General features: G+C 38.7%; 1 protein-coding gene across 6 annotated transcripts in view; it reads left to right on the forward strand.

The window, feature by feature from the left end:
• CDC42SE2 (CDC42 small effector 2) overlaps positions 1 to 13425 on the forward strand; it is a 116907-nt gene that overhangs the window by 86574 nt on the left and 16908 nt on the right. The window lies entirely within an intron of this gene.

Raw genomic sequence — 13425 nt, forward strand, 5'->3', positions numbered from 1 at the left:
ACATATCTTTGGCATTCTAAACAGTATGAAGACTGCTTTATCTTAAAGCTGCTTGGTCATCTGCTAAAGTTTTCTAAAATATTTACTGAAATAAAGTGCTGCATGCCAACTCTCCCACTTGTTCCCTATCACCCCCTGCTCTTGCACATTCCATGTGTGAAAAGGAACAACCCAATATTGGGAAGAAAATAGAATGCATTTTTCTGAGTATAGTAGAATAGTCATTTTTCTCTTCCTACTCCTTCATTTTAATATAGTACAATGCAGAGTATAATAGAGCCCCAATGTTTTGAGCTGTGATAATCCAAAACTTATTAACTAACTGTAAATGCTGTAGTTGCTGTTGCTAGATATAGATAAGGTTGTAGATTTTTAATTGGATGGTTGCTGCCCTGCAATTTAATTTTTTAAAAAGCTTTGTTAGGACTGGGCACAGTGGCTCACACCTGTAATCCTAGCACTTTGGGAGGCCGAGGCGGGTGGATTGCCTGAACTCAGGAGTTTGAGACCAGCCTGGGCAACATGGTGAAACCCCGTCTGTACTTTAAAAAAAAAAAAAAAAATTAGCCAGCTTGGCATTGTGTGCCTAAAGTCCTAGCTACTTAGGAGGCTGAGGCAGGAGAATTGCTTGAACCTGCAAGGTGGAGATTGCAGTGAGCTGAGATCGCGCCGCTGTATTCCAGCCTGGCAATAGGACAAGACTCCATCTCAAAAAAAAAAAAAAAAAAAGATTGTCAGCTGTTAACAGAACTATAGTGAATTCTTCACCAACTTATTGAGCATCAGAATACTGATCAACTTCTAAGGTAGCTTTAAAAAAACAAGGAACCCTGATTTACAGGAAAAAAAAAAAAGCCACTTTTCATATTATTTGCCTTCCCGTCTAATGGTTTCCCACATAGCACTGATTTTTTTGTAATACTGTTTGTCTCTAGAATGTCATTTTGTTTTTGTTTGTTGTTTGTTTTGTTTTGTTTTGAGACGGAGTTTTGCTCTTGTTGCCTAGGCTGGAGTGCACTGGTGCGATCTCGGCTCACTGCAAGCTCTCCTTCCGGGTATAAGCAATTCTGCTGCCTCAGCATCCTGAGTAGCTGGTATTACAGGCACCCTCTACCATGCCCAGCTAATTTTTGTAGTTTTAGTAGAGACGGGGTTTCGCCATGTTAACCAGTCTGGTCTCGAACTCCTGACCTCAGGTAATCCACCCACCTCGACCTCCCAGAGTGCTGGGATTACAGGCATGAGCCACCGCTCCCAGCCTTTTTCTCTCTCTCTCTTTTTTTTTTTTTTTTTTTAGGTGTCCTGCCCTGTCTCCCAAGCTGGAATGCAGTGGTGCGATCTCGGCTCACTGCAACCTCTGCCTCCTAGGTTCAGACAATTCTCCTCCCTCAGCCTCCCGAGTAGCTGGGACTACAGGCATGCACCACCACACCCGGTTAATTTTTATATTTTGGTAGAGATGGAGTTTCACCGTGTTGGCCAGGCAGATCTCGAACTCCTGACCTCAAGTGATCCTCCTGCCTTAGCCTTCCAAAGTGCTGGGAATTGCAGGCATGAGCCAACACACCTGGCCTTGGAATGTGTTATTATGGACATGTACACAGTTACAATACATTTGTAACAATAACACTCTGGTATTTCTACAGTGAGCCAGGTAGTTGTGAGATAACAGTGAGTACAACAGATGTCATCTCTATCATCATCTCTCTCACTTTAGTGGAGGACATATTTACTGTACAAATAAGTATGTATGATATCAGGTGGTGATAAGTGCACTGTGGAAAAAGAAAGCAAGAAAAAAGAGAATGACGTGGGAGAAATGGGGATATTAATTTAAATAGTGTGTTCAGGGAAGGCCTCTCAGATTAAGTGCTATATAGGCACGAGTTTAAGGGAGTAAAGTACACAGATACCTAGGGCAAAGCACTTCGAGTGAGTAGTAAGTGCAAGGTTGGGTGTGTGAGTGGAACATCAGAGAAGGCAGAGTGACTGTGAGGCATGGGGCCAGTGGTGGGAATGAGGTCTAAGAGTTAACCAAGGGCCTGTTCATCTTTGGCCTTCCAGGTCATGAAAAGACTGGTTTTTATTCTTTGTGAAATAGGAAATCATTGAATGGTTTAGAGCAAAGAGCCAAAGTATGCGGAAGAACATACCTATTTTTTCTAGTGGTTTGACTTACTGTATGCTCAGACAGAGAGCACTGACAAACCATACTGCACACTGTAGCCCAGTGAGACACCTCACTCCTTCATGCACACTTAGCCTCCTCAGCTGTCTGGAGTTGAGTATGGAATATGCTCTGCAATAAGGTTGCAATTATTCCCTTTGTGGCTTTTCTTTCTGCCGTTTGTTGTTCTGATGTATAGTTTTAACCTATAATAGTCAGAGTGGGGGCATGAGGATATGCGCAAGTGATGGTGCTGGACTTGCCTACAGTGAAACAAAGGAAGTGCAGTGTGCTCAGTGTTTAGATGGTTTAGGTTACTTCAGGGGAAGTGGTTGAGGAAACAGAGTGGGGATAGATCAGTTAGACAGCTAAGGATTGCTTAAGACCTTAGACATTTTAGAAAACATCAAAGTTAGGCCAGGTGCAGTGGCTCACGCCTGTAATCCCAGCACTTTGGAAGGCCGAAGTGGACTGATTACCTGAAGTCAGGAGTTCGAGACCAGCCTGGCCAACATGGTGAAACCCTGTCTCTACTAAAAATACAAAAAATAGCCGGGCATGGTGTCTCATGCCTGTAATCCCAGCTACTCGGGAGGCTGAGGCAGGAGAATTGTTTGAGACCGGGAGGTGGAGAGTTGCAGTGAGCTGACATTGTGCCACTGCACTCCAGCCTGGCCTGGCCCACAGAGTGAGACTGTCTCAAAAAAAAAAAAAAAAAAAAGAGAAAAAAGAAAACATCAAAGTTAACTACTGCAGCCTCAGAGGATGAACCAACAATTCCATGAAAGGTGGCTGGAGGAAACTGTAGCTGAGGGCACTCCATGAGGGGATTTATGTAAAACAGAAAAGTGATTGCTCAAATATGATGGCTCTCCATAGCTTCTATGCTATAATAACCTCACATGGCACAGATTTGTATAGAACTTCCATTTTCAGGAACCACGTTTTACACCCTAAATTAGGTATGAGTGTAGTAAAAGTGTCTTTTTTCCTTTTTCTGAAAACACAAATGTGCATGTTCCTGATTTAGTTTCACACAATCACATTATAAAACCATAGTCATTTCAAAATGCTTAAACTAATTGAATTTACTTAATAAAAGAAGAAAATTAGCCTTATCAGGGCTGGGCGTGGTGGCTTATGCCTGTAATCTGAGCACTTTGGGAGGCCAAGGTGGGTGGATCACGAGGTCAGGAGATGGAGACCATCCTGGCTAACATGGTGAAACCCCGTCTCTACTAAAAATACAGAAAATTAGCCAGGAGTGGTGGCGGGCGCCTGTAGTCCCAGCTACTCGGGAGGCTGAGGCAGGAGAATGACATGAACCTGGGAGGTGGAGCTTTCAGTGAGCGGAGATCGCGCTACTGCATTCCAGCCTGGAGACAGAGCGAGACTCTGTCTAAAAAATAAACAGAAGAAAATTAGCCTTATCAGTTGAGAAATGAAAAATAACCCTACTTTTTAGAAAAACATAGAAGACTCATTCAAATGTTTTAACTGTATTACCAAACCTAGAAATTCTAAAGACTAGTATACTGGAACTACCTCCCCTGCCTTAGGGCTGACTATTCTATTTTCTTGTAGATAGTTACTTTGGAATGTAGTGGATGGTATTCACTGTATATTGTACGTCTTCAGCTCCTTTAATATAAGTGTGGAGAAAGTTCAAATTTGTCTATATGTACTTGAAAACAAACTAGAAAGGCTGTTTTCAAAAGTGGAACAGACAGGTTCTGGTGTTCCAGTACCGTAGTCTGTGCCCTTAACCAATTAGGAACTATTGGTAAGCTAGTGTCCGTAGCATTCAGTGTGAGTTCAAGATGGGGAAAAGGGATAAGAAGGCAGTAGAAAGCTATTTATGTTTTGAAAGTATAATGCTTTTATAAGTTTGTAAATGTCAGAGAAGAAATTTTGCTTTGATGTTTTTCGGTTCAGAATGTAGTTGATCTTTATTCAGTTCAGATTGGAGGTTTTTTTTTTTTTTTTTTTTTAAACTACATACCTCAAGTTGAAGCAAGCAATTTCTTTGTAAACCATGTGGTTGTTGCAATTTTTAGTTACTTAAAATGTGACGTCAGCAAATTTTGTAAACCATGTGGTTGTTGCAATTTTTAGTTACTTAAAATGTGACGTCAGCAAAAGTAACAAATAATAATCAGTCTTTAAAAGAAAAATTAAATCTTCCTTCAAACTGTAATATATTTGGTACAAAAAATGTGAAACAGGCCAGGTGCAGTGACTTGCACCTGTAATCCCAACACTTTGGGAGGCTGAGGTGGGAGCATTGCTTGAATCTAGGAGTTTGAGACCAGCCTGGGCAACATAGTAAGACCTTGTCTCTACAAAAAATTTTTAAAATTAGCCGTGTGTGGTAGTGTGTGCCTGTAGTCCCAGCTACTCAGGAGGCTGAGTTAGGAGGATTGCTTGAGCTGGGAGGTTGAAGCTGTAGTGAGCCAGGATCGCACCACTGCACTCTAGCCTGGGCAACAGAGTGAAACCCTGTCTCAAAAAACAAATTATAGATCTATATAATTTTATGTTTTTTATATATATATATTACAGGTTAAAATATATCAAATATATATATGTATATGTGTGTATGGTGTATGTGTGTATGTGTATATATGTGTGTGTATATATATGTGTATATATATATTAAAAAATGTAATGATGCACAACAACAAACAGATATAAACTCCTGCCTAATACAAATGGTCTGTTGGTGGACATTTGAGTAGTTTCTAGTATTAAGTTTTTTTCTGTTACAAACTATGCTATAAATTCTTGTACATGTCTCAGTATACATGACTTTGAGTATACTTGTTTCTGTAGCATATATATCTAAAAGTGGAAATACTGAATTGTGGGGTGTGGGCATGATCAGTTTCACAAGATAGTGCCAAATTATTTTGCAAAGGGATAACTGCTCCCACATTAATGTGTTACAGTTCCACTTTCACAATGTCTTCATTAATGCTTGTTTTTTCACATTTTGATTTTTGTCAGTCTGATGGGTAAGGTGGGATTTCATGGTATTGTTCTTTTCTGGTTGCTAGCGAGGTTAAGTGAAGCACTTCTTCATGTGCTTGTTGCTCAGTACGGTTTCCTCTTGTGTGAAAGATATGCCTGCTCATGTCTTTTGTACATTTTTAAAATTTCTTATTTATTCATATACTTCCCTCTTACCTTCTGAATACAAATTCTTTGTTGGTTATGTGTAATTTAACAAAGTACCTTTTTTGGCTTATATTTTTGTGCTTAAGAATTTTTTCTTACTTCTCATTCATAAGGATAATTCACCCAAATTTCCCTATAAAAGTGGAATAATTTTGCCTTTTACATAGAAGCCTGGAGTTGATTTTTGAAGAAGGGATTTAATTATATTTATTTTCCATATGGGGAACCCCCTGTCCCACAACGACTTCAAGTCTTTCCCGGACAGACACGGTGGCTCATGCCTGTAATCTCAGCACTCTGGGAGACCGAGGCGGGCAGATCACAAGGTCAGGAGATCGAGACTGTCTTGGCTAACACGGTGAAACCCTGTGTCTACTAAAAATACAAAAAAATAGCCGGGCATGGTGGCGAGCGCCTCAAAAAAAAAAAAAAAAAAAAAAAGAAGAAGTCTTTCCCTTCCCCACTGGTATGCATTGTACACGATCAGGCTTCTGTACATGCATGAGTCAGACTCTAGATTCTGTTTCACCATTTGTTCACCCTGGTGCCAATAGATGATGATACACAGTGTCTTCTAGAGTTTGCATTAATATTGTTTTGATATCTGGGAGGGCAGATCCCTTTGTCTTCACCTTTTGTTGTGTTTTGGCCAGTCTTAGTTCTTGACTATTACGTATCAGTTTTAAAATTAGTTTGTCAGGTTTTCCATAAGGCCTGTTGGGATTTGGATTAGACCTATATTGAATCTCTATATAATTCCCATTTGTGAAACTGGTGTGTCTTCATTTTTAAGCTATTTCCATAAAGGCCTTTTTAAAACTTATATATTTAAACATATTCAGAAGTAGACAATAGTATAATGAGCCCCATGTACCCATCTCTCAGCTTCAACAACTTTAATTCTTGTCTAATCTTCACCTCATTCCGTCTACTTTATCCTTTCCTCTATTATTTTGAAGCCAAATCTGAGACATTATATCATTTTGTCCATAAATATTTCAGTATCCCTAAAAGATAAGAACTCTTACTTAATGTAACCACAATACCATTATAATACCAAAAATAATTTGAAAGGATTTTACATATAAATGTACAGTATAAAAGTTATGAAACAAATATATTATGAAGCATATATTACTCGTTAAGAAATAGGACATTGCCAGCACCCTAGAAGCCTCCTTGTGTCCTTTCCAATTACATCCCTTTTCCAACACCTGGAGGAACTGCTGTCCTGATTGTTACGGTAATCACTTCCTTGTGTTTTATGATTTTACCCTCTATATATGTATCCCTAAACAATATAATTTAGTTTGCTTGTTTTAACTTTAAATGGAGTCATTACTGGTTGTAATCTTTTGTGTTTTCTTCTTTAATCCAATGGTATATTTATAAGATTGATTCATATTGATGCAGACAGCTAAATTTTATGTTCATCTTTCTTTAACATTTTCTTGTTTGGCTGTACCATAATAGATTTTTCCATTCCAGTTCTTTTGATAAACCTAGTACGGGACTATTATGCACAATGCTCTTTTGTGCATTTGTATATGTGTAGCCTGGTAACATGTGCACAAGTTATTCTAGGGTATATACCTAGGAGTGACATTACTGGGTCTAACAGCTAAGGAAGTTACCTTTACCAAGCAAAAGGAAATTCTTTTAGACTTGATGTTACCATCTTACATTCCCACCAGCTGTTTGAGTGTCCCATTGTGCCATATCCTCATCAACACATGGTATTTTCAGACTTTAAAATTTTTATCAGTGGGGGAAGAATGTAGTAACAGTTCTTTGAAGGTTAGCCTTGTATTGTTTTGCATTTTAATATGAGAATGAACAGTAACTCTGACTTATTAATAGGTTGTGAGCTTCAGGATTATGCACAAATAAGAGATTTGTTGAAGTAACCCCAGTTCCACACTTCCACACCCTTTGTCATCAGCATATCCCATTTCTGTTACAGTGTAAGACTAGTTATTTCAGAGTACAGAAAAAGACACATTTAGATGAACTGAAGCAGATTAAAGTGACTTTATAAGACAACATCTTTGTTTTTATGTTTAATTTCAAGTATGGTTAAGCACTAATTCAGTGCTTTCTACTTATTCTGCTTCTAGTAACTCTTACAGAAACAAGTGTAGTCAGTAGCCAACAGACATCCATGTCAGCCTATATATGACTTATTAGTAGAGCTTAATTTTTTAAAAGAGATGAAAAATAAAGAGACGGTCTAGTATTTTCCTCCCACATTCCAACAGCTCACCCTTTGGGTGAGCACATTCCATGTTGTAGACCATTGATTATGGTAGTCAGAGCATGGAGCTCTGGAGTTCAGAAAAAGTATTTTATTATCATTGTTATGACAAAAATAATTACCATGTAAAGGAAAAGAAAAGAAACTTAGGGAAAAAATTTATGAACAAAAGAGAAAAGAAACTTATGGTTAAATCATTTTTAAAATACATATGGCAAATAAGCATCAATTTTTTTTTCTGTATGCCCATTGGAAAATACCGTCTTGCTTCATCTAACAGGCAATGTTAAGTGGAGTCACTATGTGTTTCTCTTAACTGGAAGCTTGCTTGCTTTTGGTATGAATACTGAAGCATTTATTTTACCTTTTTTTTTTTTTTTTCTCCCCAGCAGAGACAGGGTCTTGCTTTGTTGCCCAGGCTGGTATCAGGCTCCTGGCCTCAAGTGATCCTCCTGCCCCAGCCTCCCAAAGTGCTGGGATTACAGGCATGAGTGACCTAGCCTGGTTAAACATTTCTTTAGTTGTTTGAAAGTCATCTGACTGTATCTGGGAATTATGTTTATTTAGAAAACATAGCCTTTAATTGCAAATTCTGTTACTGTGTAAATGATGTGCAAATCTCCATGTTTTCATGAGGTGGCTAATTATTAAAATGGCTAAAGAGTTGCTTCTAGACCAGGCATGGTGGCTCATGCCTATAATCCTCCCAGCACTTTGGGAGGCCGAAGCGGGTGGATCACGAGGTCAGGATATCGAGACCATCCTGGCTAACACGGTGAAACCCCGTCTCTACTAAAAATACAAAAAACTAGCCGGGCGTGCTGGCGGGCGCCTGTAGTCCCAGCTACTTGGGAGGCTGAGGCTGGAGAATGGCGTGAACCCGGGAGGTGGAGCTTGCCGTGAGCTGAGATTGGACCACTGCACTCCAGCCTGGGAGACAGCGAGACTCTGTCTCAAAAAAAGAGTTGCTTCTAAAACAACAATAGCATGAAATATAAAAACTGACTCTTGGGGTTTTATAAGCCTAGACACAACAAGAATGAAGAGGATTAAGCCTTTGTCTTTCTAGAGTTGGTGAGGATTGGGTTATGATTCTCACATGGCCTTGATGTATACAAATAGGAAAAAAAGGAATACTGGTGAGGAACTCAATATTGCATTATTTTTCAAATCAGTAGTGAGTTAAGACTAGGTAGTGCATTGTTCTAGAAAAATAAAATGTTTTTGCTGATATGTAATCTGTGACTAAAGGGAAGTTAGAACTTAAGTAATTATCTGGGATTTAATAATGGTATTTTAATAACTATCTGGGGCTGGTATTTATGATGTTTATAATATATTGAACATTTTTAGAAGCACTTTTTAAGAATCTGTTCATCTGTGATGTAAACAGATGGTATAAATCATTCAGTTTTTCATCCTTCTATCAAACTTGTTCATACTGAGTAGGAAATATTACAGACACATTTTATTAGCAGCTCTCATATAAGACGAATTCTAGGTCAGATCTCAGTTCTCTTTTTAAAGTACTCAGTACCCTAAAGTTTGGTCAGATCGCTTATCACTCTTGCACATAGTAAAAATTCTTCTGGTTCTTGGATATTTCTGGTATTTATGTTCCATCTACTTTTGTCGATTGAGCTTTCTTACAGTTTCTTGAAAAGGTGTTATGCTTACATTCTTGTTTTAGCAGATGGTATATTGTTTGTTTTATATGTGATTTTGTTTTGTGAAATGAAAATAATTTTCATACAGTCTTAAAATTTTAGATCTTAGAGACATCATAGGCAAATGTAGTCAAATACATGTGGGCATGCATGCATGCAGATTTGGAAACTATACTAAGAAGTTAATTAGTAAACTAAGATCAGCAAATTAGTGGCAGAGCCTTTTGCATTTTAAGACCAGTTTTCTTTCTAGTATATATCAGTAAATTTTACCCAAATAGAAATGAACATCCATGTTGGATATAAAGTTGAGTTATGAGACTATGTGGATACACAGCACTAGGTGATAAGTTACAGTGAAACAAGCAGTGTTTCAGTATTTCAGAAAGCATTTTTTTGCTACCAAGTGTTAATTATTATCTGCCGTTTTTGCAGACTGTCTTAGTTCAAATGCTTTCATATATATTAACTTCATGAGAAACATGTCTGTCATTTTAATTTCTTCATTTCCCCCCCTTATCCCCTATCACTGTTTGTTTTGGTTTGGTTTTGGTTTTATTTGTTCTTGCAGCATCTTATCAGTTTTACCACGAGATACTTATGGAGGGTATTAGAACAATTAATGATAGTTTCATTAAAAGTTAAGCAAACAACTTTGGGAGGCCGAGGCAGGTGGATCACGAGGTGAGTTCAAGACCAGCCTGGCCAAGATGGTGAAACCCCATCTCTACTAAAATCTACAAAAATTAGCTGGGTGTGGTCGCAGGTGCCTGTAATCCCAGCTACTTGGGAAGCTGAGGCAGGAGAATCACCTGAACCCGGGCAGCAGAGGTTGCAGTGAACCAAGATTGTGCCACTGCACTCCAGCCTGGGCAACAGAGTGAGACTCCATCTCAAAAAAAAAAAAAAAGTTAAGCAGACATTGTGTGTGAATTTTGTGACAGATTTTTTTTTTTAAGCTAAGCAAGCCAGAAGCAATTCCAGTGCAAAGTGTGGTATAAGAAAAATTAATTATAGTACAGTACTTGACTCAGTTGTAAACACTTTTCACATAGAGTTAATATAAACACGATATCTGTATCTCAATTTTATATAGTAAATGTTTGGAGGGAATTATATGACTTGCTTTGAAACACAGTTGTTCGCACAGTGATGTGAAGGAAAGAACAGTGGACAAGGAAGACTCCCAGATCTGATTTTAGTTAGCTGTGGGACTTTGGCAAGTAATACCTTCCTAGGTACATTGTACACTGTATATATAGAGTGGATAGGAACAATCCCAGATGGACCCATAATGGCAGAAATTTCTAGTGAAAGGTTTTTAACACCATTGACAAATATATCAATACTTGAAAGCTAGTTCAAATTAGTTTCTCCCTTCCTTTTTTTTTTTTTTTTTTTTTTTGACCTATTTTGTGCTTCAGTTTTCATCCTTGGAATATGTGACTTAAACCAGATACTAATTTTAAATAGAAGGAGAAAAAAACTGTTTTCACTTCAGGTTTCTCACTGAGAGATGAGAACAACTAGTTCCTTCAATTTTGCTTTTAGCAATTTGGCCCTTGAAAAGGTCACTATAGATTTGCTTTAGAGATTCCTTTTAAAAACAAATTTTGGGGTCTCTTGCAAACTTCTCATCTGTCACAAGCTGCAAAATACATACTGAGTAAGAAAAGGTTAGTTGTCAGACAGATACCAACAGCACCACACTTAAGATTAGATTGTAAATGCATTACCAGCAGCTCACCTATTTATTTATGAATATTTCCAGCACAAAATATCTTTCCTTTCTGTACTTTGACTTAGATAATTCTCTGCTTATAATACTAGCTGGTTTTGGTTTCTCTGTGGTGATCTATGGTGTGACTCTCATCTCCTGTAGAGATAGCTCCTTATATACACTCTGTCACTTGAGGGCCACTGCTGGCATTCCAGTGAGTGAGCTAAGCTCTAGAAGCCAGACAAGTAGAATTTTTTATTTTTCTCACCGTAGAAGATACAGTACAAGTTTGTATATAGAAGAAGTTTATTATTTTCTCAAGTTTTGACCTAAGTATGAGAATTTGGAATCCAAAGTAGGCTACTCAGTTATTGAAGAGCAGATTTTTTTTCCAGTCTCTGCAGTATCTAAAACCTTGTTTCTCTTTCATTTTTCCCTTAACATATTAGAAATTTTTTGTTACATTCTTAGAAACCAGACTTCCACAGGCAGTTTTATCAACTCAGATTACCACCCATGGGAAGGGTGGATTCAGCTTCTTGAACATGAGTATCCAGGACCTGGACGCTGTTAAGACTCCCATCTTGACCAGGCATGGTGGCTCATACCTGTAATCTCAGCACTTTAGGAGGCCAAGGTGGGTGGATTAGTTGAGGTCAAGAGTTCAAGACCAGCCTGACCAACATGGTGAAACCCCATCTCTACTAAAAATACAAAAAATTAGCTGGGCATGGTGGTGCACACCTGTAATTCCAGCTGCTTGGGAGGCTGAGGCATGAGAATCGCTTGAACCCAGGAGGCGGAGGTTGCATTGAACTGAGATTGTGCCATTGCACTCCAGCCTGGGTGACGAGTGAGACTCTTGTCTCAAAAAAAAAAAAAGAAACTTTATTCAGTAGAGAGTACAAAGGTGAACAAATGAGGACTTCTGAGCAATGGCTGAGACAAGAAGTGAGAGTTTGCCAGAGGATCCCAGATTTGAAGGGAAGGTAAAATGTCATATACTGCTATAGAAGGTGCTAGCAAATGAGTTCATGGCTTTAAAGTTCTTGGAACTGTGCCCGGTATCTTATAAGTACTCTTTATTACCCATTTTTACTTCTTAAATATTCAGCTGTTAACCTTTATTTTTTAATTTACCTTTGCGGTTCAGGGGGTACATGTGTAGGTTTATTATATAGGTAAACTGAGTCACAGATTACCTGGTGTACAGATAATTTCATCACCCAGGTAATAGGCATAGTAACCATTAGGTAGTTTTTTGATCCTCTCCTTCCTCCCACCCTGTACTCTCAGATAGGTCCTGATATCCGTTGTTGCCTTCTTTGTGTCTATGTGTACTCAATGTTTAGCTCCCACTTATAAGTGAGAACATGTGGTATTATGTTATGGCCTCCAGCTCCATCTGTGTTGCTCCAAAGGACATAGTCTGGTTCTTTTTTATGGCTGTGAGGTATTCCATGGCATACATGTACCACGTTTTCTTTATCCAGTCTACCACTGATGGGCATTTAGGTTGATGCCATGACTTTGCGATTGTGAATAGTGCTGCGATGAACATACGTGTACATGTGTCTTTATGGTAGAATGATTTATATTCCTTTGGGTATATACTCAGTAAGGGGGTCCTGGGTCAAGTGATACTTCTGTTTTCACTTCTTTGAGAAATTGCCATACTGCTTTCCACAATGACTAAACTAATTTACATTCCCACCAGCAGCATATAAGTGTTCCCTTTTCTCTGCAGCCTCACCAGCATCTATTGTTATTTGACTATATGTAATTTTTTTTTTTTTTTTTTTTTTTTTGGAGACAGAGTCTCGCTCTGTTGCCCAGACTGGAGTGGTGTGATCTTGACTCACTGCAACCTCTGCCTCCCGGGTTCCAAAGATTCTTGTGTCTCAGCCTCTCTAGTAGTTGGGACTACAGGGGTGTGCCACCACATCTGGCTAATTTTCTGTGTTTTTGTAGAGATGATGTGTTACCATGTTGCCCAGGCTGGTCTCGAACTCCTGAGCTCAGGCAATCCACCCTCAGCCTCCCAAAGTGCTAGGCTTACAGGTGTGAGCCACCATGCTTGGCCTGACTTTTTAATAATAGTCATTCAGCTGTTAATCTTTAGAGCCAGTGTTTCTAAACCGTTAAGCCATCAGTATCACTTGGAATCTTGTTAGATACGCAAATTAAAGCCCCACTCCAAACTTGCTCAATCTGAAATTCTTGTGTGACTAGAACTCAGAAACCTGCGTTTTAACAAACCTTCCAGGGATTCTGATGTATACTGTATCTTGAGAACCACTGCTTTAGAGGTTCTACCCAATATAAAAACTAAAACAGTGTTACCAGTTAAAACCTCCCTAGAGCACACAGCATTTCTATGAAACAGAGAAAATTAAATCAGCAGATAAGTATTTTTTGTGCAGAAATGTAAACTCCATTA

The sequence above is a fragment of the Papio anubis genome, chromosome 5 (assembly GCF_008728515.1).
Source record: "Papio anubis isolate 15944 chromosome 5, Panubis1.0, whole genome shotgun sequence".
Taxonomy (NCBI): domain Eukaryota; kingdom Metazoa; phylum Chordata; class Mammalia; order Primates; family Cercopithecidae; genus Papio; species Papio anubis.